General features: G+C 47.9%; 1 non-coding gene and 73 pseudogenes across 1 annotated transcript; all 74 read right to left on the minus strand.

Moving 5' to 3' along the window:
• Positions 1-15: 15 nt before the first annotated feature.
• On the minus strand, positions 16-167 carry LOC143796609 (U2 spliceosomal RNA; annotated as a pseudogene).
• A 178-nt stretch (positions 168-345) lies between these two features.
• On the minus strand, positions 346-517 carry LOC143794894 (U2 spliceosomal RNA; annotated as a pseudogene).
• Positions 518-693: 176 nt separating this feature from the next.
• LOC143796516 (U2 spliceosomal RNA) lies at positions 694-867 on the minus strand (annotated as a pseudogene).
• Positions 868-1,065: 198 nt separating this feature from the next.
• Positions 1,066-1,217, minus strand: LOC143794779 (U2 spliceosomal RNA; annotated as a pseudogene).
• Positions 1,218-1,393: 176 nt separating this feature from the next.
• LOC143795007 (U2 spliceosomal RNA) lies at positions 1,394-1,567 on the minus strand (annotated as a pseudogene).
• Positions 1,568-1,743: 176 nt separating this feature from the next.
• LOC143794273 (U2 spliceosomal RNA) lies at positions 1,744-1,917 on the minus strand (annotated as a pseudogene).
• Positions 1,918-2,093: 176 nt separating this feature from the next.
• LOC143797073 (U2 spliceosomal RNA) lies at positions 2,094-2,267 on the minus strand (annotated as a pseudogene).
• A 176-nt stretch (positions 2,268-2,443) lies between these two features.
• On the minus strand, positions 2,444-2,617 carry LOC143796695 (U2 spliceosomal RNA; annotated as a pseudogene).
• Positions 2,618-2,813: 196 nt separating this feature from the next.
• Positions 2,814-2,965, minus strand: LOC143797000 (U2 spliceosomal RNA; annotated as a pseudogene).
• A 176-nt stretch (positions 2,966-3,141) lies between these two features.
• On the minus strand, positions 3,142-3,315 carry LOC143795979 (U2 spliceosomal RNA; annotated as a pseudogene).
• Positions 3,316-3,491: 176 nt separating this feature from the next.
• LOC143795868 (U2 spliceosomal RNA) lies at positions 3,492-3,665 on the minus strand (annotated as a pseudogene).
• Positions 3,666-3,817: 152 nt separating this feature from the next.
• LOC143794900 (U2 spliceosomal RNA) lies at positions 3,818-4,015 on the minus strand. The gene has a single exon (XR_013220434.1). It is a non-coding gene; the product is annotated as a U2 spliceosomal RNA (small nuclear RNA).
• Positions 4,016-4,213: 198 nt separating this feature from the next.
• Positions 4,214-4,365, minus strand: LOC143796610 (U2 spliceosomal RNA; annotated as a pseudogene).
• Positions 4,366-4,543: 178 nt separating this feature from the next.
• Positions 4,544-4,715, minus strand: LOC143794895 (U2 spliceosomal RNA; annotated as a pseudogene).
• A 176-nt stretch (positions 4,716-4,891) lies between these two features.
• On the minus strand, positions 4,892-5,065 carry LOC143796517 (U2 spliceosomal RNA; annotated as a pseudogene).
• Positions 5,066-5,263: 198 nt separating this feature from the next.
• LOC143794780 (U2 spliceosomal RNA) lies at positions 5,264-5,415 on the minus strand (annotated as a pseudogene).
• A 176-nt stretch (positions 5,416-5,591) lies between these two features.
• LOC143795009 (U2 spliceosomal RNA) lies at positions 5,592-5,765 on the minus strand (annotated as a pseudogene).
• A 176-nt stretch (positions 5,766-5,941) lies between these two features.
• Positions 5,942-6,115, minus strand: LOC143794274 (U2 spliceosomal RNA; annotated as a pseudogene).
• Positions 6,116-6,291: 176 nt separating this feature from the next.
• LOC143797074 (U2 spliceosomal RNA) lies at positions 6,292-6,465 on the minus strand (annotated as a pseudogene).
• Positions 6,466-6,641: 176 nt separating this feature from the next.
• Positions 6,642-6,815, minus strand: LOC143796696 (U2 spliceosomal RNA; annotated as a pseudogene).
• A 176-nt stretch (positions 6,816-6,991) lies between these two features.
• Positions 6,992-7,165, minus strand: LOC143795869 (U2 spliceosomal RNA; annotated as a pseudogene).
• A 176-nt stretch (positions 7,166-7,341) lies between these two features.
• LOC143795980 (U2 spliceosomal RNA) lies at positions 7,342-7,515 on the minus strand (annotated as a pseudogene).
• Positions 7,516-7,691: 176 nt separating this feature from the next.
• LOC143795871 (U2 spliceosomal RNA) lies at positions 7,692-7,865 on the minus strand (annotated as a pseudogene).
• Positions 7,866-8,003: 138 nt separating this feature from the next.
• On the minus strand, positions 8,004-8,215 carry LOC143794618 (U2 spliceosomal RNA; annotated as a pseudogene).
• A 197-nt stretch (positions 8,216-8,412) lies between these two features.
• On the minus strand, positions 8,413-8,564 carry LOC143801616 (U2 spliceosomal RNA; annotated as a pseudogene).
• A 175-nt stretch (positions 8,565-8,739) lies between these two features.
• On the minus strand, positions 8,740-8,914 carry LOC143795563 (U2 spliceosomal RNA; annotated as a pseudogene).
• Positions 8,915-9,090: 176 nt separating this feature from the next.
• Positions 9,091-9,264, minus strand: LOC143795010 (U2 spliceosomal RNA; annotated as a pseudogene).
• Positions 9,265-9,440: 176 nt separating this feature from the next.
• LOC143797381 (U2 spliceosomal RNA) lies at positions 9,441-9,611 on the minus strand (annotated as a pseudogene).
• Positions 9,612-9,787: 176 nt separating this feature from the next.
• Positions 9,788-9,961, minus strand: LOC143797315 (U2 spliceosomal RNA; annotated as a pseudogene).
• Positions 9,962-10,137: 176 nt separating this feature from the next.
• On the minus strand, positions 10,138-10,311 carry LOC143795011 (U2 spliceosomal RNA; annotated as a pseudogene).
• Positions 10,312-10,487: 176 nt separating this feature from the next.
• Positions 10,488-10,661, minus strand: LOC143795013 (U2 spliceosomal RNA; annotated as a pseudogene).
• A 175-nt stretch (positions 10,662-10,836) lies between these two features.
• On the minus strand, positions 10,837-11,010 carry LOC143801413 (U2 spliceosomal RNA; annotated as a pseudogene).
• A 198-nt stretch (positions 11,011-11,208) lies between these two features.
• Positions 11,209-11,360, minus strand: LOC143796194 (U2 spliceosomal RNA; annotated as a pseudogene).
• A 176-nt stretch (positions 11,361-11,536) lies between these two features.
• On the minus strand, positions 11,537-11,710 carry LOC143795014 (U2 spliceosomal RNA; annotated as a pseudogene).
• A 176-nt stretch (positions 11,711-11,886) lies between these two features.
• LOC143794743 (U2 spliceosomal RNA) lies at positions 11,887-12,060 on the minus strand (annotated as a pseudogene).
• Positions 12,061-12,235: 175 nt separating this feature from the next.
• Positions 12,236-12,409, minus strand: LOC143795872 (U2 spliceosomal RNA; annotated as a pseudogene).
• Positions 12,410-12,585: 176 nt separating this feature from the next.
• LOC143795981 (U2 spliceosomal RNA) lies at positions 12,586-12,759 on the minus strand (annotated as a pseudogene).
• Positions 12,760-12,957: 198 nt separating this feature from the next.
• On the minus strand, positions 12,958-13,109 carry LOC143796940 (U2 spliceosomal RNA; annotated as a pseudogene).
• A 178-nt stretch (positions 13,110-13,287) lies between these two features.
• LOC143794897 (U2 spliceosomal RNA) lies at positions 13,288-13,459 on the minus strand (annotated as a pseudogene).
• Positions 13,460-13,635: 176 nt separating this feature from the next.
• LOC143796518 (U2 spliceosomal RNA) lies at positions 13,636-13,809 on the minus strand (annotated as a pseudogene).
• A 176-nt stretch (positions 13,810-13,985) lies between these two features.
• Positions 13,986-14,159, minus strand: LOC143794281 (U2 spliceosomal RNA; annotated as a pseudogene).
• Positions 14,160-14,335: 176 nt separating this feature from the next.
• LOC143795015 (U2 spliceosomal RNA) lies at positions 14,336-14,509 on the minus strand (annotated as a pseudogene).
• A 176-nt stretch (positions 14,510-14,685) lies between these two features.
• On the minus strand, positions 14,686-14,859 carry LOC143794549 (U2 spliceosomal RNA; annotated as a pseudogene).
• Positions 14,860-15,035: 176 nt separating this feature from the next.
• LOC143797076 (U2 spliceosomal RNA) lies at positions 15,036-15,209 on the minus strand (annotated as a pseudogene).
• A 176-nt stretch (positions 15,210-15,385) lies between these two features.
• On the minus strand, positions 15,386-15,559 carry LOC143796697 (U2 spliceosomal RNA; annotated as a pseudogene).
• A 176-nt stretch (positions 15,560-15,735) lies between these two features.
• On the minus strand, positions 15,736-15,909 carry LOC143795873 (U2 spliceosomal RNA; annotated as a pseudogene).
• A 176-nt stretch (positions 15,910-16,085) lies between these two features.
• Positions 16,086-16,259, minus strand: LOC143795982 (U2 spliceosomal RNA; annotated as a pseudogene).
• Positions 16,260-16,435: 176 nt separating this feature from the next.
• LOC143795016 (U2 spliceosomal RNA) lies at positions 16,436-16,609 on the minus strand (annotated as a pseudogene).
• A 176-nt stretch (positions 16,610-16,785) lies between these two features.
• Positions 16,786-16,959, minus strand: LOC143796945 (U2 spliceosomal RNA; annotated as a pseudogene).
• A 176-nt stretch (positions 16,960-17,135) lies between these two features.
• Positions 17,136-17,309, minus strand: LOC143796698 (U2 spliceosomal RNA; annotated as a pseudogene).
• A 176-nt stretch (positions 17,310-17,485) lies between these two features.
• On the minus strand, positions 17,486-17,659 carry LOC143795874 (U2 spliceosomal RNA; annotated as a pseudogene).
• Positions 17,660-17,835: 176 nt separating this feature from the next.
• On the minus strand, positions 17,836-18,009 carry LOC143795984 (U2 spliceosomal RNA; annotated as a pseudogene).
• A 176-nt stretch (positions 18,010-18,185) lies between these two features.
• On the minus strand, positions 18,186-18,359 carry LOC143795876 (U2 spliceosomal RNA; annotated as a pseudogene).
• A 138-nt stretch (positions 18,360-18,497) lies between these two features.
• LOC143794619 (U2 spliceosomal RNA) lies at positions 18,498-18,709 on the minus strand (annotated as a pseudogene).
• A 197-nt stretch (positions 18,710-18,906) lies between these two features.
• On the minus strand, positions 18,907-19,058 carry LOC143796026 (U2 spliceosomal RNA; annotated as a pseudogene).
• Positions 19,059-19,256: 198 nt separating this feature from the next.
• Positions 19,257-19,408, minus strand: LOC143796735 (U2 spliceosomal RNA; annotated as a pseudogene).
• Positions 19,409-19,606: 198 nt separating this feature from the next.
• Positions 19,607-19,758, minus strand: LOC143796611 (U2 spliceosomal RNA; annotated as a pseudogene).
• Positions 19,759-19,936: 178 nt separating this feature from the next.
• On the minus strand, positions 19,937-20,108 carry LOC143794898 (U2 spliceosomal RNA; annotated as a pseudogene).
• A 176-nt stretch (positions 20,109-20,284) lies between these two features.
• LOC143796520 (U2 spliceosomal RNA) lies at positions 20,285-20,458 on the minus strand (annotated as a pseudogene).
• A 176-nt stretch (positions 20,459-20,634) lies between these two features.
• On the minus strand, positions 20,635-20,808 carry LOC143796699 (U2 spliceosomal RNA; annotated as a pseudogene).
• Positions 20,809-20,984: 176 nt separating this feature from the next.
• LOC143795017 (U2 spliceosomal RNA) lies at positions 20,985-21,158 on the minus strand (annotated as a pseudogene).
• A 175-nt stretch (positions 21,159-21,333) lies between these two features.
• On the minus strand, positions 21,334-21,507 carry LOC143801414 (U2 spliceosomal RNA; annotated as a pseudogene).
• A 195-nt stretch (positions 21,508-21,702) lies between these two features.
• LOC143796195 (U2 spliceosomal RNA) lies at positions 21,703-21,854 on the minus strand (annotated as a pseudogene).
• Positions 21,855-22,030: 176 nt separating this feature from the next.
• LOC143795018 (U2 spliceosomal RNA) lies at positions 22,031-22,204 on the minus strand (annotated as a pseudogene).
• A 176-nt stretch (positions 22,205-22,380) lies between these two features.
• On the minus strand, positions 22,381-22,554 carry LOC143794744 (U2 spliceosomal RNA; annotated as a pseudogene).
• Positions 22,555-22,729: 175 nt separating this feature from the next.
• On the minus strand, positions 22,730-22,903 carry LOC143801588 (U2 spliceosomal RNA; annotated as a pseudogene).
• A 198-nt stretch (positions 22,904-23,101) lies between these two features.
• On the minus strand, positions 23,102-23,253 carry LOC143796226 (U2 spliceosomal RNA; annotated as a pseudogene).
• Positions 23,254-23,429: 176 nt separating this feature from the next.
• LOC143794282 (U2 spliceosomal RNA) lies at positions 23,430-23,603 on the minus strand (annotated as a pseudogene).
• Positions 23,604-23,779: 176 nt separating this feature from the next.
• LOC143795019 (U2 spliceosomal RNA) lies at positions 23,780-23,953 on the minus strand (annotated as a pseudogene).
• Positions 23,954-24,129: 176 nt separating this feature from the next.
• Positions 24,130-24,303, minus strand: LOC143794191 (U2 spliceosomal RNA; annotated as a pseudogene).
• A 176-nt stretch (positions 24,304-24,479) lies between these two features.
• Positions 24,480-24,653, minus strand: LOC143795020 (U2 spliceosomal RNA; annotated as a pseudogene).
• A 176-nt stretch (positions 24,654-24,829) lies between these two features.
• On the minus strand, positions 24,830-25,003 carry LOC143794259 (U2 spliceosomal RNA; annotated as a pseudogene).
• A 176-nt stretch (positions 25,004-25,179) lies between these two features.
• On the minus strand, positions 25,180-25,353 carry LOC143797139 (U2 spliceosomal RNA; annotated as a pseudogene).
• Positions 25,354-25,529: 176 nt separating this feature from the next.
• LOC143796701 (U2 spliceosomal RNA) lies at positions 25,530-25,703 on the minus strand (annotated as a pseudogene).
• Positions 25,704-25,749: the final 46 nt, after the last annotated feature.

A 25,749-nucleotide genomic window follows, 5' to 3' on the forward strand; every position in this document is an offset into this window, starting at 1 on the left:
ACCCTCCATCCCCGTGAAGGTTCCGTGTGACAGATCAAGCTCCATTTCCAGCTCCCTGTTCCAAAAATCCATTTAATATATGGTCCCCAAATAGGGGACGTATCAGATATTAAACTAATAAGAACAGACACTACGCTTGATCTTGAGCCATTTGGCCGAGAAGAGATGATCAGAAATGGTTTGCCACTTGGGCCGCACCAAGGCCTACAACCGACATCCACTGTGGAGATGTAGCAAAAGATCGCCGCAGGGAAGACATTTCCAGAAACTCTGGATGCTCTATCGATGACAGTTCTGCGGTGTGCATGTGTTCAAGCTGTGCGCAACGCGTTTTGAATCTGCATAACCACACCCTCCATCCCCGTGAAGGTTGCGTGCGACAAAGCAAGCTCCATTTCCAGCTCCCTGTTCCAAAAATCCATTTAATATATGGTCCCCAAATAGGGGACGTATCAGGTATTAAACTAATAAGAACAGACACTACGCTTGATCTTGAGCCATTTGGCCGAGAAGAGATGATCAGAAATGGTTTGCCACTTGGGCCGCACCAAGGCCTACAACCGACACCAACTGTGGAGACGTAGCAAAAGATTGCCGCAGGGAAGACATTTCCAGAAACTCTGGATGCTCTGTCGACGACAGTTCTGCGGTGTGCATGTGTTCAAGCTGTGCGCAACGCATTTTGAATCTGCCTAACCACACCCTCCATCCCCGTGAAGGTTCCGTGTGACAAAGCAAGCTCCATTTCCAGCTCCCTGTTCCAAAAATCCATTTAATATATGGTCCCCAAATAGGGGACGCATCAGATATTAAACTAATAAGAACAGACACTACGCTTGATCTTGAGCCATTTGGCCGAGAAGAGATGATCAGAAATGGTTTGCCACTTGGGCCGCACCAAGGCCTACAACCGACATCCACTGTGGAGACGTAGCAAAAGATCGCCGCAGGGAAGACATTTCCAGAAACTCTGGATGCTCTATCGATGACAGTTCTGCGGTGTGCATGTGTTCAAGCTGTGCGCAACGCGTTTTGAATCTGCATAACCACACCCTGCATCCCCGTGAAGGTTCCGTGCGACAAAGCAAGCTCCATTTCCAGCTCCCTGTTCCAAAAATCCATTTAATATATGGTCCCCAAATAGGGGACGTATCAGATGTTAAACTAATAAGAACAGACACTACACTTGATCTTGAGCCATTTGGCCGAGAAGAGTTGATCAGAAATGGTTTGCCACTTGGGCCGCACCAAGGCCTACAACCGACACCCACTGTGGAGACGTAGCAAAAGATTGCCGCAGGGAAGACATTTCCAGAAACTCTGGATGCTCTGTTGATGACAGTTCTGCGGTGTGCATGTGTTCAAGCTGTGCGCAACGCGTTTTGAATCTGCATAACCACACCCTCCATCCCCGTGAAGGTTCCGTGTGACAAAGCAAGCTCCATTTCCAGCTCCCTGTTCCAAAAATCCATTTAATATATGGTCCCCAAATAGGGGACGTATCAGATATTAAACTAATAAGAACAGACACTACGCTTGATCTTGAGCCATTTGGCCGAGAAGAGATGATCAGAAATGGTTTGCCACTTGGGCCGCACCAAGGCCTACAACCGACTCCCACTGTGGAGACGTAGCAAAAGATTGCCGCAGGGAAGACATTTCCAGAAACTCTGGATGATCTGTAGATGACAGTTCTGCGGTGTGCATGTGTTCAAGCTGTGCGAAACGCATTTTGAATTTGCATAACCACACCCTCCACCCCCGTGAAGGTTCCGTGCGACAAAGCAAGCTCCATTTCCAGCTCCCTGTTCCAAAAATCCATTTAATATATGGTCCCCAAATAGGGGACGTATCAGATATTAAACTAATAAGAACAGACACTACGCTTGATCTTGAGCCATTTGGCCGAGAAGAGATGATCAGAAATGGTTTGCCACTTGGGCCGCACCAAGGCCTACAACCGACACCCACTGTGGAGACGTAGCAAAAGATTGCCGCAGGGAAGACATTTCCAGAAACTCTGGATGCTCTGTCGATGACAGTTCTGCGGTGTGCATGTGTTCAAGCTGTGCGCAACGCGTTTTGAATCTGCATAACCACACCCTCCATCCCCGTGAAGGTTCCGTGTGACAAAGCAAGCTCCATTTCCAGCTCCCTGTTCCAAAAATCCATTTAATATATGGTCCCCAAATAGGGGACGTATCAGATATTAAACTAATAAGAACAGACACTACGCTTGATCTTGATCCATTTGGCCGAGAAGAGATGATCAGAAATGGTTTGCCACTTGGGCCGCACCAACGCCTACAACCGACACCCACTGTTAAGACGTAGCAAAAGATTGCCGCAGGGAAGACATTTCCAGAAACTCTGGATGCTCTGTTGATGACAGTTCTGCGGTGTGCATGTGTTCAAGCTGTGCGCAACGCGTTTTGAATCTGCATAACCACACCCTCCATCCCCGTGAAGGTTCCGTGTGACAAAGCAAGCTCCATTTCCAGCTCCCTGTTCCAAAAATCCATTTAATATATGGTCCCCAAATAGGGGACGTAACAGATATTAAACTAATAAGAACAGACACTACGCTTGATCTTGAGCCATTTGGCCGAGAAGAGATGATCAGAAATGGTTTGCCACTTGGGCCGCACCAAGGCCTACAACCGACACCCACTGTGGAGACGTAGCAAAAGATTGCCGCAGGGAAGACATTTCCAGAAACTGGATGCTCTGTCGATGACAGTTCTGCGGTGTGCATGTGTTCAAGCTGTGCGCAACGCGTTTTGAATCTGCATAACCACACCCTCCATCCCCGTGAAGGTTCCGTGTGACAAAGCAACCTCCATTTCCAGCTCCCTGTTCCAAAAATCCATTTAATATATGGTCCCCAAATAGGGGACGTATCAGATATTAAACTAATAAGAACAGACACTACGCTTGATCTTGAGCCATTTGGCAGAGAAGAGATGATCAGAAATGGTTTGCCACTTGGGCCGCACCAAGGCCTACAACCGACACCCACTGTGGAGACGTAGCAAAAGATTGCCGCAGGGAAGACATTTCCAGAAACTCTGGATGCTCTGTCGATGACAGTTCTGCGGTGTGCATGTGTTCAAGCTCTGAGCAACGCGTTTTGAATCTGCATAACCACACCCTCCATCCCCGTGAAGGTTCCGTGCGACAAAGCAAGCTCCATTTCCAGCTCCCTGTTCCAAAAATCCATTTAATATATGGTCCCCAAATAGGGGACGTATCAGATATTAAACTAATAAGGACAGACACTACACTTGATCTTGAGCCATTTGGCCGAGAAGAGTTGATCAGAAATGGTTTGCCACTTGGGCCGCACCAAGGCCTACAACCGACACCCACTGTGGAGACGTAGCAAAAGATTGCCGCAGGGAAGACATTTCCAGAAACTCTGGATGCTCTGTCGATGACAGTTCTGCGGTGTGCATGTGTTCAAGCTGTGCGCAATGCGTTTTGAATCTGCATAACCACACCCTCCATCCCCGTGAAGGTTCCGTGTGACAAAGCAAGCTCCATTTCCAGCTCCCTGTTCCAAAAATCCATTTAATATATGGTCCCCAAATAGGGGACGTATCAGATATTAAACTAATAAGAACAGACACTACGCTTGATCTTGAGCCATTTGGCAGAGAAGAGATGATCAGAAATGGTTTGCCACTTGGGCCGCACCAAGGCCTACAACCGACACCCACTGTGGAGACATAGCAAAAGATTGCCGCAGGGAAGACATTTCCAGAAACTCTGGATGATCTGTCGATGACAGTTCTGCGGTGTGCATGTGTTCAAGCTGTGTGAAACGCGTTTTGAATCTGCATAACCACACCCTCCACCCCCGCGATGGTTCCGTGCGACAAAGCAAGCTCCATTTCCAGCTCCCTGTTCCAAAAATCCATTTAATATATGGTCCCCAAATAGGGGACGTATCAGATATTAAACTAATAAGAACAGACACTACGCTTGATCTTGAGCCATTTGGCAGAGAAGAGATGATCAGAAATGGTTTGCCACTTGGGCCGCACCAAGGCCTACAACCGACACCCACTGTGGAGACATAGCAAAAGATTGCCGCAGGGAAGACATTTCCAGAAACTCTGGATGCTCTGTCGATGACAGTTCTGCGGTGTGCATGTGTTCAAGCTGTGCGCAACGCGTTTTGAATCTGCATAACCACACCCTCCATCCCCGTGAAGGTTCCGTGTGACAGATCAAGCTCCATTTCCAGCTCCCTGTTCCAAAAATCCATTTAATATATGGTCCCCAAATAGGGGACGTATCAGATATTAAACTAATAAGAACAGACACTACGCTTGATCTTGAGCCATTTGGCCGAGAAGAGATGATCAGAAATGGTTTGCCACTTGGGCCGCACCAAGGCCTACAACCGACATCCACTGTGGAGATGTAGCAAAAGATCGCCGCAGGGAAGACATTTCCAGAAACTCTGGATGCTCTATCGATGACAGTTCTGCGGTGTGCATGTGTTCAAGCTGTGCGCAACGCGTTTTGAATCTGCATAACCACACCCTCCATCCCCGTGAAGGTTGCGTGCGACAAAGCAAGCTCCATTTCCAGCTCCCTGTTCCAAAAATCCATTTAATATATGGTCCCCAAATAGGGGACGTATCAGGTATTAAACTAATAAGAACAGACACTACGCTTGATCTTGAGCCATTTGGCCGAGAAGAGATGATCAGAAATGGTTTGCCACTTGGGCCGCACCAAGGCCTACAACCGACACCAACTGTGGAGACGTAGCAAAAGATTGCCGCAGGGAAGACATTTCCAGAAACTCTGGATGCTCTGTCGACGACAGTTCTGCGGTGTGCATGTGTTCAAGCTGTGCGCAACGCATTTTGAATCTGCCTAACCACACCCTCCATCCCCGTGAAGGTTCCGTGTGACAAAGCAAGCTCCATTTCCAGCTCCCTGTTCCAAAAATCCATTTAATATATGGTCCCCAAATAGGGGACGCATCAGATATTAAACTAATAAGAACAGACACTACGCTTGATCTTGAGCCATTTGGCCGAGAAGAGATGATCAGAAATGGTTTGCCACTTGGGCCGCACCAAGGCCTACAACCGACATCCACTGTGGAGACGTAGCAAAAGATCGCCGCAGGGAAGACATTTCCAGAAACTCTGGATGCTCTATCGATGACAGTTCTGCGGTGTGCATGTGTTCAAGCTGTGCGCAACGCGTTTTGAATCTGCATAACCACACCCTGCATCCCCGTGAAGGTTCCGTGCGACAAAGCAAGCTCCATTTCCAGCTCCCTGTTCCAAAAATCCATTTAATATATGGTCCCCAAATAGGGGACGTATCAGATGTTAAACTAATAAGAACAGACACTACACTTGATCTTGAGCCATTTGGCCGAGAAGAGTTGATCAGAAATGGTTTGCCACTTGGGCCGCACCAAGGCCTACAACCGACACCCACTGTGGAGACGTAGCAAAAGATTGCCGCAGGGAAGACATTTCCAGAAACTCTGGATGCTCTGTTGATGACAGTTCTGCGGTGTGCATGTGTTCAAGCTGTGCGCAACGCGTTTTGAATCTGCATAACCACACCCTCCATCCCCGTGAAGGTTCCGTGTGACAAAGCAAGCTCCATTTCCAGCTCCCTGTTCCAAAAATCCATTTAATATATGGTCCCCAAATAGGGGACGTATCAGATATTAAACTAATAAGAACAGACACTACGCTTGATCTTGAGCCATTTGGCCGAGAAGAGATGATCAGAAATGGTTTGCCACTTGGGCCGCACCAAGGCCTACAACCGACTCCCACTGTGGAGACGTAGCAAAAGATTGCCGCAGGGAAGACATTTCCAGAAACTCTGGATGATCTGTAGATGACAGTTCTGCGGTGTGCATGTGTTCAAGCTGTGCGAAACGCATTTTGAATTTGCATAACCACACCCTCCACCCCCGTGAAGGTTCCGTGCGACAAAGCAAGCTCCATTTCCAGCTCCCTGTTCCAAAAATCCATTTAATATATGGTCCCCAAATAGGGGACGTATCAGATATTAAACTAATAAGAACAGACACTACGCTTGATCTTGAGCCATTTGGCCGAGAAGAGATGATCAGAAATGGTTTGCCACTTGGGCCGCACCAAGGCCTACAACCGACACCCACTGTGGAGACGTAGCAAAAGATTGCCGCAGGGAAGACATTTCCAGAAACTCTGGATTTTCTGTCGATGACAGTTCTGCGGTGTGCATGTGTTCAAGCTGTGCGCAACGCGTTTTGAATCTGCATAACCACACCCTCCATCCCCGTGAAGGTTCCGTGTGACAAAGCAAGCTCCATTTCCAGCTCCCTGTTCCAAAAATCCATTTAATATATGGTCCCCAAATAGGGGACGTATCAGATATTAAACTAATAAGAACAGACACTACGCTTGATCTTGATCCATTTGGCCGAGAAGAGATGATCAGAAATGGTTTGCCACTTGGGCCGCACCAACGCCTACAACCGACACCCACTGTTAAGACGTAGCAAAAGATTGCCGCAGGGAAGACATTTCCAGAAACTCTGGATGCTCTGTTGATGACAGTTCTGCGGTGTGCATGTGTTCAAGCTGTGCGCAACGCGTTTTGAATCTGCATAACCACACCCTCCATCCCCGTGAAGGTTCCGTGTGACAAAGCAAGCTCCATTTCCAGCTCCCTGTTCCAAAAATCCATTTAATATATGGTCCCCAAATAGGGGACGTAACAGATATTAAACTAATAAGAACAGACACTACGCTTGATCTTGAGCCATTTGGCCGAGAAGAGATGATCAGAAATGGTTTGCCACTTGGGCCGCACCAAGGCCTACAACCGACACCCACTGTGGAGACGTAGCAAAAGATTGCCGCAGGGAAGACATTTCCAGAAACTCTGGATGCTCTGTCGATGACAGTTCTGCGGTGTGCATGTGTTCAAGCTGTGCGCAACGCGTTTTGAATCTGCATAACCACACCCTCCATCCCCGTGAAGGTTCCGTGTGACAAAGCAAGCTCCATTTCCAGCTCCCTGTTCCAAAAATCCATTTAATATATGGTCCCCAAATAGGGGACGTATCAGATATTAAACTAATAAGAACAGACACTACGCTTGATCTTGAGCCATTTGGCAGAGAAGAGATGATCAGAAATGGTTTGCCACTTGGGCCGCACCAAGGCCTACAACCGACACCCACTGTGGAGACGTAGCAAAAGATTGCCGCAGGGAAGACATTTCCAGAAACTCTGGATGCTCTGTCGATGACAGTTCTGCGGTGTGCATGTGTTCAAGCTCTGAGCAACGCGTTTTGAATCTGCATAACCACACCCTCCATCCCCGTGAAGGTTCCGTGCGACAAAGCAAGCTCCATTTCCAGCTCCCTGTTCCAAAAATCCATTTAATATATGGTCCCCAAATAGGGGACGTATCAGATATTAAACTAATAAGGACAGACACTACACTTGATCTTGAGCCATTTGGCCGAGAAGAGTTGATCAGAAATGGTTTGCCACTTGGGCCGCACCAAGGCCTACAACCGACACCCACTGTGGAGACGTAGCAAAAGATTGCCGCAGGGAAGACATTTCCAGAAACTCTGGATGCTCTGTCGATGACAGTTCTGCGGTGTGCATGTGTTCAAGCTGTGCGCAATGCGTTTTGAATCTGCATAACCACACCCTCCATCCCCGTGAAGGTTCCGTGTGACAAAGCAAGCTCCATTTCCAGCTCCCTGTTCCAAAAATCCATTTAATATATGGTCCCCAAATAGGGGACGTATCAGATATTAAACTAATAAGAACAGACACTACGCTTGATCTTGAGCCATTTGGCAGAGAAGAGATGATCAGAAATGGTTTGCCACTTGGGCCGCACCAAGGCCTACAACCGACACCCACTGTGGAGACATAGCAAAAGATTGCCGCAGGGAAGACATTTCCAGAAACTCTGGATGATCTGTCGATGACAGTTCTGCGGTGTGCATGTGTTCAAGCTGTGTGAAACGCGTTTTGAATCTGCATAACCACACCCTCCACCCCCGTGATGGTTCCGTGCGACAAAGCAAGCTCCATTTCCAGCTCCCTGTTCCAAAAATCCATTTAATATATGGTCCCCAAATAGGGGACGTATCAGATATTAAACTAATAAGAACAGACACTACGCTTGATCTTGAGCCATTTGGCCGAGAAGAGATGATCAGAAATGGTTTGCCACTTGGGCCGCACCAAGGCCTACAACCGACATCCACTGTGAGACGTAGCAAAAGATTGCCGCAGGGAAGACATTTCCAGAAACTCTGGATGCTCTATCGATGACAGTTCTGCGGTGTGCATGTGTTCAAGCTGTGCGCAACGCGTTTTGAATCTGCATAACCACACCCTCCATCCCCGTGAAGGTTCCGTGCGACAAAGCAAGCTCCATTTCCAGCTGCCTGTTCCAAAAATCCATTTAATATATGGTCCCCAAATAGGGGACGTATCAGATATTAAACTAATAAGAACAGACACTACACTTGATCTTGAGCCATTTGGCCGAGAAGAGATGATCAGAAATGGTTTGCCACTTGGGCCGCACCAAGGCCTACAGCCGACACCCACTGTGGAGACGTAGCAAAAGATTGCCGCAGGGAAGACATTTCCAGAAACTCTGGATGATCTGTCGATGACAGTTCTGCGGTGTGCATGTGTTCAAGCTGTGCGCAACGCGTTTTGAATCTGCATAACCACACCCTCCACCCCCGTGATGGTTCCGTGCGACAAAGCAAGCTCCATTTCCAGCTCCCTGTTCCAAAAATCCATTTAATATATGGTCCCCAAATAGGGGACGTATCAGATATTAAACTAATAAGAACAGACACTACGCTTGATCTTGAGCCATTTGGCCGAGAAGAGATGATCAGAAATGATTTGCCACTTGGGCCGCACCAAGGCCTACAACCGACACCCACTGTGGAGACGTAGCAAAAGATTGCCGCAGGGAAGACATTTCCAGAAACTCTGGATGCTCTGTCGATGACAGTTCTGCGGTGTGCATGTGTTCAAGCTGTGCGCAACGCGTTTTGAATCTGCATAACCACACCCTCCATCCCCGTGAAGGTTCCGTGTGACAAAGCAAGCTCCATTTCCAGCTCCCTGTTCCAAAAATCCATTTAATATATGGTCCCCAAATAGGGGACGTATCAGATATTAAACTAATAAGAACAGACACTACGCTTGATCTTGAGCCATTTGGCCGAGAAGAGATGATCAGAAATGGTTTGCCACTTGGGCCGCACCAAGGCCTACAACCGACACCCACTGTGGAGACGTAGCAAAAGATTGCCGCAGGGAAGACATTTCCAGAAACTCTGGATGCTCTGTCGATGACAGTTCTGCGGTGTGCATGTGTTCAAGCTGTGCGCAACGCGTTTTGAATCTGCATAACCACACCCTCCATCCCCGTGAAGGTTCCGTGTGACAAAGCAAGCTCCATTTCCAGCTCCCTGTTCCAAAAATCCATGTAATATATGGTCCCCAAATAGGGGACGTATCAGATATTAAACTAATAACAGACACTACGCTTGATCTTGATCCATTTGGCCGAGAAGAGATGATCAGAAATGGTTTGCCACTTGGGCCGCACCAAGGCCTACAACCGACACCCACTGTTAAGACGTAGCAAAAGATTGCCGCAGGGAAGACATTTCCAGAAACTCTGGATGCTCTGTCGATGACAGTTCTGCGGTGTGCATGTGTTCAAGCTGTGCGCAACGCGTTTTGAATCTGCATAACCACACCCTCCATCCCCGTGAAGGTTCCGTGTGACAAAGCAAGCTCCATTTCCAGCTCCCTGTTCCAAAAATCCATTTAATATATGGTCCCCAAATAGGGGACGTAACTGATATTAAACTAATAAGAACAGACACTACGCTTGATCTTGAGCCATTTGGCCGAGAAGAGATGATCAGAAATGGTTTGCCACTTGGGCCGCACCAAGGCCTACAACCGACACCCACTGTGGAGACGTAGCAAAAGATTGCCGCAGGGAAGACATTTCCAGAAACTCTGGATGCTCTGTCGACGACAGTTCTGCGGTGTGCATGTGTTCAAGCTGTGCGCAACGCGTTTTGAATCTGCATAACCACACCCTCCATCCCCGTGAAGGTTCCGTGTGACAAAGCAAGCTCCATTTCCAGCTCCCTGTTCCAAAAATCCATTTAATATATGGTCCCCAAATAGGGGACGTATCAGATATTAAACTAATAAGAACAGACACTACGCTTGATCTTGAGCCATTTGGCCGAGAAGAGATGATCAGAAATGGTTTGCCACTTGGGCCGCACCAAGGCCTACAACCGACACCAACTGTGGAGACGTAGCAAAAGATTGCCGCAGGGAAGACATTTCCAGAAACTCTGGATGCTCTGTCGATGACAGTTCTGCGGTGTGCATGTGTTCAAGCTGTGCGCAACGCGTTTTGAATCTGCATAACCACACCCTCCATCCCCGTGAAGGTTCCGTGTGACAAAGCAAGCTCCATTTCCAGCTCCCTGTTCCAAAAATCCATTTAATATATGGTCCCCAAATAGGGGACGTATCAGATATTAAACTAATAAGAACAGACACTACGCTTGATCTTGAGCCATTTGGCCGAGAAGAGATGATCAGAAATGGTTTGCCACTTGGGCCGCACCAAGGCCTACAACCGACATCCACTGTGAGACGTAGCAAAAGATTGCCGCAGGGAAGACATTTCCAGAAACTCTGGATGCTCTATCGATGACAGTTCTGCGGTGTGCATGTGTTCAAGCTGTGCGCAACGCGTTTTGAATCTGCATAACCACACCCTCCATCCCTGTGAAGGTTCCGTGCGACAAAGCAAGCTCCATTTCCAGCTCCCTGTTCCAAAAATCCATTTAATATATGGTCCCCAAATAGGGGACGTATCAGATATTAAACTAATAAGAACAGACACTACACTTGATCTTGAGCCATTTGGCCGAGAAGAGATGATCAGAAATGGTTTGCCACTTGGGCCGCACCAAGGCCTACAACCGACACCCACTGTGGAGACGTAGCAAAAGATTGCCGCAGGGAAGACATTTCCAGAAACTCTGGATGCTCTGTCGATGACAGTTCTGCGGTGTGCATGTGTTCAAGCTGTGCGCAACGCGTTTTGAATCTGCATAACCACACCCTTCATCCCCGTGAAGGTTCCATGTGACAAAGCAAGCTCCATTTCCAGCTCCCTGTTCCAAAAATCCATTTAATGTATGGTCCCCAAATAGGGGACGTATCAGATATTAAACTAATAAGAACAGACACTACGCTTGATCTTGAGCCATTTGGCCGAGAAGAGATGATCAGAAATGGTTTGCCACTTGGGCCGCACCAAGGCCTACAACCGACACCCACTGTGGAGACGTAGCAAAAGGTTGCCGCTGGGAAGACATTTCCAGAAACTCTGGATGCTCTGTCGATGACAGTTCTGCGGTGTGCATGTGTTCAAGCTGTGCGCAACGCATTTTGAATCTGCATAACCACACCCTCCATCCCCGTGAAGGTTCCGTGTGACAAAGCAAGCTCCATTTCCAGCTCCCTGTTCCAAAAATCCATTTAATATATGGTCCCCAAATAGGGGACGTATCAGATATTAAACTAATAAGAACAGACACTACGCTTGATCTTGAGCCATTTGGCCGAGAAGAGATGATCAGAAATGGTTTGCCACTTGGGCCGCACCAAGGCCTACAACCGACACCAACTGTGGAGACGTAGCAAAAGATTGCCGCAGGGAAGACATTTCCAGAAACTCTGGATGCTCTGTCGATGACAGTTCTGCGGTGTGCATGTGTTCAAGCTGTGCGCAACGCGTTTTGAATCTGCATAACCACACCCTCCATCCCCGTGAAGGTTCCGTGTGATAAAGCAAGCTCCATTTCCAGCTCCCTGTTCCAAAAATCCATTTAATATATGGTCCCCAAATAGGGGACGTATCAGATATTAAACTAATAAGAACAGACACTACGCTTGATCTTGAGCCATTTGGCCGAGAAGAGATGATCAGAAATGGTTTGCCACTTGGGCCGCACCAAGGCCTACAACCGGCATCCACTGTGAGACGTAGCAAAAGATTGCCGCAGGGAAGACATTTCCAGAAACTCTGGATGCTCTGTCGATGACAGTTCTGCGGTGTGCATGTGTTCAAGCTGTGCGCAACGCGTTTTGAATCTGCATAACCACACCCTCCATCCCCGTGAAGGTTCCGTGTGACAAAGCAAGCTCCATTTCCAGCTCCCTGTTCCAAAAATCCATTTAATATATGGTCCCCAAATAGGGGACGTATCAGATATTAAACTAATAAGAACAGACACTACGCTTGATCTTGAGCCATTTGGCAGAGAAGAGATGATCAGAAATGGTTTGCCACTTGGGCCGCACCAAGGCCTACAACCGACACCCACTGTGGAGACGTAGCAAAAGATTGCCGCAGGGAAGACATTTCCAGAAACTCTGGATGCTCTGTCGATGACAGTTCTGCGGTGTGCATGTGTTCAAGCTCTGAGCAACGCGTTTTGAATCTGCATAACCACACCCTCCATCCCCGTGAAGGTTCCGTGCGACAAAGCAAGCTCCATTTCCAGCTCCCTGTTCCAAAAATCCATTTAATATATGGTCCCCAAATAGGGGACGTATCAGATATTAAACTAATAAGGACAGACACTACACTTGATCTTGAGCCATTTGGCCGAGAAGAGTTGATCAGAAATGGTTTGCCACTTGGGCCGCACCAAGGCCTACAACCGACACCCACTGTGGAGACGTAGCAAAAGATTGCCGCAGGGAAGACATTTCCAGAAACTCTGGATGCTCTGTCGATGACAGTTCTGCGGTGTGCATGTGTTCAAGCTGTGCGCAACGCGTTTTGAATCTGCATAACCACACCCTCCATCCCCGTGAAGGTTCCGTGTGACAGATCAAGCTCCATTTCCAGCTCCCTGTTCCAAAAATCCATTTAATATATGGTCCCCAAATAGGGGACGTATCAGATATTAAACTAATAAGAACAGACACTACGCTTGATCTTGAGCCATTTGGCCGAGAAAAGATGATCAGAAATGGTTTGCCACTTGGGCCGCACCAAGGCCTACAACCGACATCCACTGTGGAGATGTAGCAAAAGATCGCCGCAGGGAAGACATTTCCAGAAACTCTGGATGCTCTATCGATGACAGTTCTGCGGTGTGCATGTGTTCAAGCTGTGCGCAACGCGTTTTGAATCTGCATAACCACACCCTCCATCCCCGTGAAGGTTGCGTGCGACAAAGCAAGCTCCATTTCCAGCTCCCTGTTCCAAAAATCCATTTAATATATGGTCCCCAAATAGGGGACGTATCAGGTATTAAACTAATAAGAACAGACACTACGCTTGATCTTGAGCCATTTGGCCGAGAAGAGATGATCAGAAATGGTTTGCCACTTGGGCCGCACCAAGGCCTACAACCGACACCAACTGTGGAGACGTAGCAAAAGATTGCCGCAGGGAAGACATTTCCAGAAACTCTGGATGCTCTGTCGACGACAGTTCTGCGGTGTGCATGTGTTCAAGCTGTGCGCAACGCATTTTGAATCTGCCTAACCACACCCTCCATCCCCGTGAAGGTTCCGTGTGACAAAGCAAGCTCCATTTCCAGCTCCCTGTTCCAAAAATCCATTTAATATATGGTCCCCAAATAGGGGACGCATCAGATATTAAACTAATAAGAACAGACACTACGCTTGATCTTGAGCCATTTGGCCGAGAAGAGATGATCAGAAATGGTTTGCCACTTGGGCCGCACCAAGGCCTACAACCGACATCCACTGTGGAGACGTAGCAAAAGATCGCCGCAGGGAAGACATTTCCAGAAACTCTGGATGCTCTATCGATGACAGTTCTGCGGTGTGCATGTGTTCAAGCTGTGCGCAACGCGTTTTGAATCTGCATAACCACACCCTCCATCCCCGTGAAGGTTCCGTGCGACAAAGCAAGCTCCATTTCCAGCTCCCTGTTCCAAAAATCCATTTAATATATGGTCCCCAAATAGGGGACGTATCAGATGTTAAACTAATAAGAACAGACACTACACTTGATCTTGAGCCATTTGGCCGAGAAGAGTTGATCAGAAATGGTTTGCCACTTGGGCCGCACCAAGGCCTACAACCGACACCCACTGTGGAGACGTAGCAAAAGATTGCCGCAGGGAAGACATTTCCAGAAACTCTGGATGCTCTGTTGATGACAGTTCTGCGGTGTGCATGTGTTCAAGCTGTGCGCAACGCGTTTTGAATCTGCATAACCACACCCTCCATCCCCGTGAAGGTTCCGTGTGACAAAGCAAGCTCCATTTCCAGCTCCCTGTTCCAAAAATCCATTTAATATATGGTCCCCAAATAGGGGACGTATCAGATATTAAACTAATAAGAACAGACACTACGCTTGATCTTGAGCCATTTGGCCGAGAAGAGATGATCAGAAATGGTTTGCCACTTGGGCCGCACCAAGGCCTACAACCGACACCCACTGTGGAGACGTAGCAAAAGATTGCCGCAGGGAAGACATTTCCAGAAACTCTGGATGATCTGTCGATGACAGTTCTGCGGTGTGCATGTGTTCAAGCTGTGCGAAACGCATTTTGAATCTGCATAACCACACCCTCCACCCCCGTGAAGGTTCCGTGTGACAAAGCAAGCTCCATTTCCAGCTCCCTGTTCCAAAAATCCATTTAATATATGGTCCCCAAATAGGGGACGTATCAGATATTAAACTAATAAGAACAGACACTACGCTTGATCTTGAGCCATTTGGCCGAGAAGAGATGATCAGAAATGGTTTGCCACTTGGGCCGCACCAAGGCCTACAACCGACACCCACTGTGGAGACGTAGCAAAAGATTGCCGCAGGGAAGACATTTCCAGAAACTCTGGATGCTCTGTCGATGACAGTTCTGCGGTGTGCATGTGTTCAAGCTGTGCGCAACGCGTTTTGAATCTGCATAACCACACCCTCCATCCCCGTGAAGGTTCCGTGTGACAAAGCAAGCTCCATTTCCAGCTCCCTGTTCCAAAAATCCATTTAATATATGGTCCCCAAATAGGGGACGTATCAGATATTAAACTAATAAGAACAGACACTACGCTTGATCTTGATCCATTTGGCCGAGAAGAGATGATCAGAAATGGTTTGCCACTTGGGCCGCACCAAGGCCTACAACCGACACCCACTGTTAAGACGTAGCAAAAGATTGCCGCAGGGAAGACATTTCCAGAAACTCTGGATGCTCTGTTGATGACAGTTCTGCGGTGTGCATGTGTTCAAGCTGTGCGAAACGCATTTTGAATCTGCATAACCACACCCTCCATCCCCGTGAAGGTTCCGTGTGACAAAGCAAGCTCCATTTCCAGCTCCCTGTTCCAAAAATCCATTTAATATATGGTCCCCAAATAGGGGACGTAACAGATATTAAACTAATAAGAACAGACACTACGCTTGATCTTGAGCCATTTGGCCGAGAAGAGATGATCAGAAATGGTTTGCCACTTGGGCCGCACCAAGGCCTACAACCGACACCCACTGTGGAGACGTAGCAAAAGATTGCCGCAGGGAAGACATTTCCAGAAACTCTGGATGCTCTGTCGATGACAGTTCTGCGGTGTGCATGTGTTCAAGCTGTGCGCAACGCGTTTTGAATCTGCATAACCACACCCTCCATCCCCGTGAAGGTTCCGTGTGACAAAGCAAGCTCCATTTCCAGCTCCCTGTTCCAAAAATCCATTTAATATATGGTCCCCAAATAGGGGACGTATCAGATATTAAACTAATAAGAACAGACACTACGCTTGATCTTGAGCCATTTGGCAGAGAAGAGATGATCAGAAATGGTTTGCCACTTGGGCCGCACCAAGGCCTACAACCGACACCCACTGTGGAGACGTAGCAAAAGATTGCCGCAGGGAAGACATTTCCAGAAACTCTGGATGCTCTGTCGATGACAGTTCTGCGGTGTGCATGTGTTCAAGCTCTGAGCAACGCGTTTTGAATCTGCATAACCACACCCTCCATCCCCGTGAAGGTTCCGTGCGACAAAGCAAGCTCCATTTCCAGCTCCCTGTTCCAAAAATCCATTTAATATATGGTCCCCAAATAGGGGACGTATCAGATATTAAACTAATAAGGACAGACACTACACTTGATCTTGAGCCATTTGGCCGAGAAGAGTTGATCAGAAATGGTTTGCCACTTGGGCCGCACCAAGGCCTACAACCGACACCCACTGTGGAGACGTAGCAAAAGATTGCCGCAGGGAAGACATTTCCAGAAACTCTGGATGCTCTGTTGATGACAGTTCTGCGGTGTGCATGTGTTCAAGCTGTGCGCAACGCGTTTTGAATCTGCATAACCACACCCTCCATCCCCGTGAAGGTTCCGTGTGACAAAGCAAGCTCCATTTCCAGCTCCCTGTTCCAAAAATCCATTTAATATATGGTCCCCAAATAGGGGACGTATCAGATATTAAACTAATAAGAACAGACACTACGCTTGATCTTGAGCCATTTGGCCGAGAAGAGATGATCAGAAATGGTTTGCCACTTGGGCCGCACCAAGGCCTACAACCGACACCCACTGTGGAGACGTAGCAAAAGATTGCCGCAGGGAAGACATTTCCAGAAACTCTGGATGATCTGTCGATGACAGTTCTGCGGTGTGCATGTGTTCAAGCTGTGCGAAACGCATTTTGAATCTGCATAACCACACCCTCCACCCCCGTGAAGGTTCCGTGTGACAAAGCAAGCTCCATTTCCAGCTCCCTGTTCCAAAAATCCATTTAATATATGGTCCCCAAATAGGGGACGTATCAGATATTAAACTAATAAGAACAGACACTACGCTTGATCTTGATCCATTTGGCCGAGAAGAGATGATCAGAAATGGTTTGCCACTTGGGCCGCACCAAGGCCTACAACCGACACCCACTGTTAAGACGTAGCAAAAGATTGCCGCAGGGAAGACATTTCCAGAAACTCTGGATGCTCTGTTGATGACAGTTCTGCGGTGTGCATGTGTTCAAGCTGTGCGAAACGCATTTTGAATCTGCATAACCACACCCTCCATCCCCGTGAAGGTTCCGTGTGACAAAGCAAGCTCCATTTCCAGCTCCCTGTTCCAAAAATCCATTTAATATATGGTCCCCAAATAGGGGACGTAACAGATATTAAACTAATAAGAACAGACACTACGCTTGATCTTGAGCCATTTGGCCGAGAAGAGATGATCAGAAATGGTTTGCCACTTGGGCCGCACCAAGGCCTACAACCGACACCCACTGTGGAGACGTAGCAAAAGATTGCCGCAGGGAAGACATTTCCAGAAACTCTGGATGCTCTGTCGATGACAGTTCTGCGGTGTGCATGTGTTCAAGCTGTGCGCAACGCGTTTTGAATCTGCATAACCACACCCTCCATCCCCGTGAAGGTTCCGTGTGACAAAGCAAGCTCCATTTCCAGCTCCCTGTTCCAAAAATCCATTTAATATATGGTCCCCAAATAGGGGACGTATCAGATATTAAACTAATAAGAACAGACACTACGCTTGATCTTGAGCCATTTGGCAGAGAAGAGATGATCAGAAATGGTTTGCCACTTGGGCCGCACCAAGGCCTACAACCGACACCCACTGTGGAGACGTAGCAAAAGATTGCCGCAGGGAAGACATTTCCAGAAACTCTGGATGCTCTGTCGATGACAGTTCTGCGGTGTGCATGTGTTCAAGCTCTGAGCAACGCGTTTTGAATCTGCATAACCACACCCTCCATCCCCGTGAAGGTTCCGTGCGACAAAGCAAGCTCCATTTCCAGCTCCCTGTTCCAAAAATCCATTTAATATATGGTCCCCAAATAGGGGACGTATCAGATATTAAACTAATAAGGACAGACACTACACTTGATCTTGAGCCATTTGGCCGAGAAGAGTTGATCAGAAATGGTTTGCCACTTGGGCCGCACCAAGGCCTACAACCGACACCCACTGTGGAGACGTAGCAAAAGATTGCCGCAGGGAAGACATTTCCAGAAACTCTGGATGCTCTGTCGATGACAGTTCTGCGGTGTGCATGTGTTCAAGCTGTGCGCAATGCGTTTTGAATCTGCATAACCACACCCTCCATCCCCGTGAAGGTTCCGTGTGACAAAGCAAGCTCCATTTCCAGCTCCCTGTTCCAAAAATCCATTTAATATATGGTCCCCAAATAGGGGACGTATCAGATATTAAACTAATAAGAACAGACACTACGCTTGATCTTGAGCCATTTGGCAGAGAAGAGATGATCAGAAATGGTTTGCCACTTGGGCCGCACCAAGGCCTACAACCGACACCCACTGTGGAGACATAGCAAAAGATTGCCGCAGGGAAGACATTTCCAGAAACTCTGGATGATCTGTCGATGACAGTTCTGCGGTGTGCATGTGTTCAAGCTGTGTGAAACGCGTTTTGAATCTGCATAACCACACCCTCCACCCCCGTGATGGTTCCGTGCGACAAAGCAAGCTCCATTTCCAGCTCCCTGTTCCAAAAATCCATTTAATATATGGTCCCCAAATAGGGGACGTATCAGATATTAAACTAATAAGAACAGACACTACGCTTGATCTTGAGCCATTTGGCCGAGAAGAGATGATCAGAAATGGTTTGCCACTTGGGCCGCACCAAGGCCTACAACCGACATCCACTGTGAGACGTAGCAAAAGATTGCCGCAGGGAAGACATTTCCAGAAACTCTGGATGCTCTATCGATGACAGTTCTGCGGTGTGCATGTGTTCAAGCTGTGCGCAACGCGTTTTGAATCTGCATAACCACACCCTCCATCCCCGTGAAGGTTCCGTGCGACAAAGCAAGCTCCATTTCCAGCTGCCTGTTCCAAAAATCCATTTAATATATGGTCCCCAAATAGGGGACGTATCAGATATTAAACTAATAAGGACAGACACTACACTTGATCTTGAGCCATTTGGCCGAGAAGAGTTGATCAGAAATGGTTTGCCACTTGGGCCGCACCAAGGCCTACAACCGACACCCACTGTGGAGACGTAGCAAAAGATTGCCGCAGGGAAGACATTTCCAGAAACTCTGGATGCTCTGTCGATGACAGTTCTGCGGTGTGCATGTGTTCAAGCTGTGCGCAACGCGTTTTGAATCTGCATAACCACACCCTCCATCCCCGTGAAGGTTCCGTGTGACAGATCAAGCTCCATTTCCAGCTCCCTACTCCAAAAATCCATTTAATATATGGTCCCCAAATAGGGGACGTATCAGATATTAAACTAATAAGAACAGACACTACGCTTGATCTTGAGCCATTTGGCCGAGAAGAGATGATCAGAAATGGTTTGCCACTTGGGCCGCACCAAGGCCTACAACCGACATCCACTGTGGAGATGTAGCAAAAGATCGCCGCAGGGAAGACATTTCCAGAAACTCTGGATGCTCTATCGATGACAGTTCTGCGGTGTGCATGTGTTCAAGCTGTGCGCAACGCGTTTTGAATCTGCATAACCACACCCTCCATCCCCGTGAAGGTTCCGTGTGACAGATCAAGCTCCATTTCCAGCTCCCTGTTCCAAAAATCCATTTAATATATGGTCCCCAAATAGGGGACGTATCAGATATTAAACTAATAAGAACAGACACTACGCTTGATCTTGAGCCATTTGGCCGAGAAGAGATGATCAGAAATGGTTTGCCACTTGGGCCGCACCAAGGCCTACAACCGACATCCACTGTGGAGATGTAGCAAAAGATCGCCGCAGGGAAGACATTTCCAGAAACTCTGGATGCTCTATCGATGACAGTTCTGCGGTGTGCATGTGTTCAAGCTGTGCGCAACGCGTTTTGAATCTGCATAACCACACCCTCCATCCCCGTGAAGGTTGCGTGCGACAAAGCAAGCTCCATTTCCAGCTCCCTGTTCCAAAAATCCATTTAATATATGGTCCCCAAATAGGGGACGTATCAGGTATTAAACTAATAAGAACAGACACTACGCTTGATCTTGAGCCATTTGGCCGAGAAGAGATGATCAGAAATGGTTTGCCACTTGGGCCGCACCAAGGCCTACAACCGACACCAACTGTGGAGACGTAGCAAAAGATTGCCGCAGGGAAGACATTTCCAGAAACTCTGGATGCTCTGTCGACGACAGTTCTGCGGTGTGCATGTGTTCAAGCTGTGCGCAACGCATTTTGAATCTGCCTAACCACACCCTCCATCCCCGTGAAGGTTCCGTGTGACAAAGCAAGCTCCATTTCCAGCTCCCTGTTCCAAAAATCCATTTAATATATGGTCCCCAAATAGGGGACGCATCAGATATTAAACTAATAAGAACAGACACTACGCTTGATCTTGAGCCATTTGGCCGAGAAGAGATGATCAGAAATGGTTTGCCACTTGGGCCGCACCAAGGCCTACAACCGACACCCACTGTTAAGACGTAGCAAAAGATTGCCGCAGGGAAGACATTTCCAGAAACTCTGGATGCTCTGTTGATGACAGTTCTGCGGTGTGCATGTGTTCAAGCTGTGCGAAACGCATTTTGAATCTGCATAACCACACCCTCCATCCCCGTGAAGGTTCCGTGTGACAAAGCAAGCTCCATTTCCAGCTCCCTGTTCCAAAAATCCATTTAATATATGGTCCCCAAATAGGGGACGTAACAGATATTAAACTAATAAGAACAGACACTACGCTTGATCTTGAGCCATTTGGCCGAGAAGAGATGATCAGAAATGGTTTGCCACTTGGGCCGCACCAAGGCCTACAACCGACACCAACTGTGGAGACGTAGCAAAAGATTGCCGCAGGGAAGACATTTCCAGAAACTCTGGATGCTCTGTCGATGACAGTTCTGCGGTGTGCATGTGTTCAAGCTGTGCGCATCGCGTTTTGAATCTGCATAACCACACCCTCCATCCCCGTGAAGGTTCCGTGTGACAAAGCAAGCTCCATTTCCAGCTCCCTGTTCCAAAAATCCATTTAATATATGGTCCCCAAATAGGGGACGTATCAGATATTAAACTAATAAGAACAGACACTACGCTTGATCTTGAGCCATTTGGCCGAGAAGAGATGATCAGAAATGGTTTGCCACTTGGGCCGCACCAAGGCCTACAACCGACATCCACTGTGAGACGTAGCAAAAGATTGCCGCAGGGAAGACATTTCCAGAAACTCTGGATGCTCTATCGATGACAGTTCTGCGGTGTGCATGTGTTCAAGCTGTGCGCAACGCGTTTTGAATCTGCATAACCACACCCTCCATCCCTGTGAAGGTTCCGTGCGACAAAGCAAGCTCCATTTCCAGCTCCCTGTTCCAAAAATCCATTTAATATATGGTCCCCAAATAGGGGACGTATCAGATATTAAACTAATAAGAACAGACACTACACTTGATCTTGAGCCATTTGGCCGAGAAGAGATGATCAGAAATGGTTTGCCACTTGGGCCGCACCAAGGCCTACAACCGACACCCACTGTGGAGACGTAGCAAAAGATTGCCGCAGGGAAGACATTTCCAGAAACTCTGGATGCTCTGTCGACAGTTCTGCGGTGTGCATGTGTTCAAGCTGTGCGCAACGCGTTTTGAATCTGCATAACCACACCCTTCATCCCCGTGAAGGTTCCATGTGACAAAGCAAGCTCCATTTCCAGCTCCCTGTTCCAAAAATCCATTTAATGTATGGTCCCCAAATAGGGGACGTATCAGATATTAAACTAATAAGAACAGACACTACGCTTGATCTTGAGCCATTTGGCCGAGAAGAGATGATCAGAAATGGTTTGCCACTTGGGCCGCACCAAGGCCTACAACCGACACCCACTGTGGAGACGTAGCAAAAGATTGCCGCTGGGAAGACATTTCCAGAAACTCTGGATGCTCTGTCGATGACAGTTCTGCGGTGTGCATGTGTTCAAGCTGTGCGCAACGCATTTTGAATCTGCATAACCACACCCTCCATCCCCGTGAAGGTTCCGTGTGACAAAGCAAGCTCCATTTCCAGCTCCCTGTTCCAAAAATCCATTTAATATATGGTCCCCAAATAGGGGACGTATCAGATATTAAACTAATAAGAACAGACACTACGCTTGATCTTGAGCCATTTGGCCGAGAAGAGATGATCAGAAATGGTTTGCCACTTGGGCCGCACCAAGGCCTACAACCGACACCAACTGTGGAGACGTAGCAAAAGATTGCCGCAGGGAAGACATTTCCAGAAACTCTGGATGCTCTGTCGATGACAGTTCTGCGGTGTGCATGTGTTCAAGCTGTGCGCAACGCGTTTTGAATCTGCATAACCACACCCTCCATCCCCGTGAAGGTTCCGTGTGATAAAGCAAGCTCCATTTCCAGCTCCCTGTTCCAAAAATCCATTTAATATATGGTCCCCAAATAGGGGACGTATCAGATATTAAACTAATAAGAACAGACACTACGCTTGATCTTGAGCCATTTGGCCGAGAAGAGATGATCAGAAATGGTTTGCCACTTGGGCCGCACCAAGGCCTACAACCGACATCCACTGTGAGACGTAGCAAAAGATTGCCGCAGGGAAGACATTTCCAGAAACTCTGGATGCTCTATCGATGACAGTTCTGCGGTGTGCATGTGTTCAAGCTGTGCGCAACGCGTTTTGAATCTGCATAACCACACCCTCCATCCCCGTGAAGGTTCCGTGCGACAAAGCAAGCTCCATTTCCAGCTCCCTGTTCCAAAAATCCATTTAATATATGGTCCCCAAATAGGGGACGTATCAGATATTAAACTAATAAGAACAGACACTACACTTGATCTTGAGCCATTTGGCCAAGAAGAGATGATCAGAAATGGTTTGCCACTTGGGCTGCACCAAGGCCTACAACCGACACCCACTGTGGAGACGTAGCAAAAGATTGCCGCAGGGAAGACATTTCCAGAAACTCTGGATGCTCTGTCGATGACAGTTCTGCGGTGTGCATGTGTTCAAGCTGTGCGCAACGCGTTTTGAATCTGCATAACCACACCCTTCATCCCCGTGAAGGTTCCGTGTGACAAAGCAAGCTCCATTTCCAGCTCCCTGTTCCAAAAATCCATTTAATGTATGGTCCCCAAATAGGGGACGTATCAGATATTAAACTAATAAGAACAGACACTACGCTTGATCTTGAGCCATTTGGCCGAGAAGAAATGATCAGAAATGGTTTGCCACTTGGGCCGCACCAAGGCATACAACCGACATCCACTGTGGAGACGTAGCAAAAGATTGCCGCAGGGAAGACATTTCCAGAAACTCTGGATGCTCTGTCGATGACAGTTCTGCGGTGTGCATGTGTTCAAGCTGTGCGCAACGCGTTTTGAATCTGCATAACCACACCCTCCATCCCCGTGAAGGTTCCGTGCGACAAAGCAAGCTCCATTTCCAGCTCCCTGTTCCAAAAATCCATTTAATATATGGTCCCCAAATAGGGGACGTATCAGATGTTAAACTAATAAGAACAGACACTACACTTGATCTTGAGCCATTTGGCCGAGAAGAGTTGATCAGAAATGGTTTGCCACTTGGGCCGCACCAAGGCCTACAACCGACACCCACTGTGGAGACGTAGCAAAAGATTGCCGCAGGGAAGACATTTCCAGAAACTCTGGATGCTCTGTTGATGACAGTTCTGCGGTGTGCATGTGTTCAAGCTGTGCGCAACGCGTTTTGAATCTGCATAACCACACCCTCCATCCCCGTGAAGGTTCCGTGTGACAAAGCAAGCTCCATTTCCAGCTCCCTGTTCCAAAAATCCATTTAATATATGGTCCCCAAATAGGGGACGTATCAGATATTAAACTAATAAGAACAGACACTACGCTTGATCTTGAGCCATTTGGCCGAGAAGAGATGATCAGAAATGGTTTGCCACTTGGGCCGCACCAAGGCCTACAACCGACACCCACTGTGGAGACGTAGCAAAAGATTGCCGCAGGGAAGACATTTCCAGAAACTCTGGATGATCTGTCGATGACAGTTCTGCGGTGTGCATGTGTTCAAGCTGTGCGAAACGCATTTTGAATCTGCATAACCACACCCTCCACCCCCGTGAAGGTTCCGTGCGACAAAGCAAGCTCCATTTCCAGCTCCCTGTTCCAAAAATCCATTTAATATATGGTCCCCAAATAGGGGACGTATCAGATGTTAAACTAATAAGAACAGACACTACACTTGATCTTGAGCCATTTGGCCGAGAAGAGTTGATCAGAAATGGTTTGCCACTTGGGCCGCACCAAGGCCTACAACCGACACCCACTGTGGAGACGTAGCAAAAGATTGCCGCAGGGAAGACATTTCCAGAAACTCTGGATGCTCTGTTGATGACAGTTCTGCGGTGTGCATGTGTTCAAGCTGTGCGCAACGCGTTTTGAATCTGCATAACCACACCCTCCATCCCCGTGAAGGTTCCGTGTGACAAAGCAAGCTCCATTTCCAGCTCCCTGTTCCAAAAATCCATTTAATATATGGTCCCCAAATAGGGGACGTATCAGATATTAAACTAATAAGAACAGACACTACGCTTGATCTTGAGCCATTTGGCCGAGAAGAGATGATCAGAAATGGTTTGCCACTTGGGCCGCACCAAGGCCTACAACCGACACCCACTGTGGAGACGTAGCAAAAGATTGCCGCAGGGAAGACATTTCCAGAAACTCTGGATGATCTGTCGATGACAGTTCTGCGGTGTGCATGTGTTCAAGCTGTGCGAAACGCATTTTGAATCTGCATAACCACACCCTCCACCCCCGTGAAGGTTCCGTGCGACAAAGCAAGCTCCATTTCCAGCTCCCTGTTCCAAAAATCCATTTAATATATGGTCCCCAAATAGGGGACGTATCAGATATTAAACTAATAAGAACAGACACTACGCTTGATCTTGAGCCATTTGGCCGAGAAGAGATGATCAGAAATGGTTTGCCACTTGGGCCGCACCAAGGCCTACAACCGACACCCACTGTGGAGACGTAGCAAAAGATTGCCGCAGGGAAGACATTTCCAGAAACTTTGGATGCTCTGTCGATGACAGTTCTGCGGTGTGCATGTGTTCAAGCTGTGCGCAACGCGTTTTGAATCTGCATAACCACACCCTCCATCCCCTTGAAGGTTCCGTGTGACAAAGCAAGCTCCATTTCCAGCTCCCTGTTCCAAAAATCCATTTAATATATGGTCCCCAAATAGGGGACGTATCAGATATTAAACTAATAAGAACAGACACTACGCTTGATCTTGATCCATTTGGCCGAGAAGAGATGATCAGAAATGGTTTGCCACTTGGGCCGCACCAAGGCCTACAACCGACACCCACTGTTAAGACGTAGCAAAAGATTGCCGCAGGGAAGACATTTCCAGAAACTCTGGATGCTCTGTTGATGACAGTTCTGCGGTGTGCATGTGTTCAAGCTGTGCGCAACGCGTTTTGAATCTGCATAACCACACCCTCCATCCCCGTGAAGGTTCCGTGTGACAAAGCAAGCTCCATTTCCAGCTCCCTGTTCCAAAAATCCATTTAATATATGGTCCCCAAATAGGGGACGTAACAGATATTAAACTAATAAGAACAGACACTACGCTTGATCTTGAGCCATTTGGCCGAGAAGAGATGATCAGAAATGGTTTGCCACTTGGGCCGCACCAAGGCCTACAACCG

The sequence above is a fragment of the Ranitomeya variabilis genome, chromosome 1 (assembly GCF_051348905.1).
Source record: "Ranitomeya variabilis isolate aRanVar5 chromosome 1, aRanVar5.hap1, whole genome shotgun sequence".
In the NCBI taxonomy this organism is placed as follows: domain Eukaryota; kingdom Metazoa; phylum Chordata; class Amphibia; order Anura; family Dendrobatidae; genus Ranitomeya; species Ranitomeya variabilis.